This window comes from Rhagoletis pomonella, unplaced genomic scaffold (assembly GCF_013731165.1).
Source record: "Rhagoletis pomonella isolate Grant_MI unplaced genomic scaffold, Rhpom_1.0 Rhpom_scaffold_00573, whole genome shotgun sequence".
Taxonomy (NCBI): Eukaryota; Metazoa; Arthropoda; class Insecta; order Diptera; family Tephritidae; genus Rhagoletis; species Rhagoletis pomonella.
The window spans coordinates 66,983-67,803 of record NW_023459127.1 but is presented as its reverse complement, the minus strand read 5'-3'; positions in this window follow the sequence as shown (position 1 = coordinate 67,803).

Below are 821 nucleotides of genomic sequence, written 5' to 3'. Positions count from 1 at the left end.
AAATATGCTCAAATTGGCGACCTTCTACTCCAATACAAGCTCGGCACCTTTTAAGAAAAGACGCTTTTAGAGATCTTAAACTCAATTGGGCTATCTCAGCAGCAGCTCCATTTATTTGTTCCCGCAAATGCTCTTCGTTTTGAATTGTTTCTGAATAAATTTTGTCCTTAAGACAGCCCCAGTAGGAAAAATCTAATGGATTCAGGTCTGGCGATCGAGCGGGCCACGTGATTGGCCCGTATCGTCCAATCCATCGGCGAGGATAAGTTTCGTCTAAATGAGCTCTTACTTCACGCCCGTAGTGAGCAGGGCACCCGTCATTTTGCAGCCATAGTCTTCGCCGCAGGTTTAAGGGTACATCTTCCAAAAGAGTTCGAAGCCGTTCCTGAAGGAACTCTAAATAACTGTGAGAGTTGAGCGTTGGCGGCAGTTCCACAGGTCCCAATATCTGACAATTAAAAAGGCTGCAATTTAGTTTGGCATCCCCGGAGTTCGGCATTAAGGAGGGTATGGAACGATAGAGGGAGTTCTCCTGATTGTAAATATATATACTTTTAGCCGCAGCAGACTTATAGTTTTTAAGTTATTTGTTGTTAAAGTTAGTAAATTGAACTAACCTCTCGACGCTATTTCACGCAATAAACACTTTATTTATGTACACACTTCGGCAAAATAGTTGCATTAGAAGCCCGCACAAAGAAATGTAAACATATTTTTTAAATTTATAATGTATTTTTACTAAATTAAGTAAGTTTTAACAATTATCACGCACTTATATATGTATACGCACATTGTGAATACAGAACTGTTGATTCAACCAT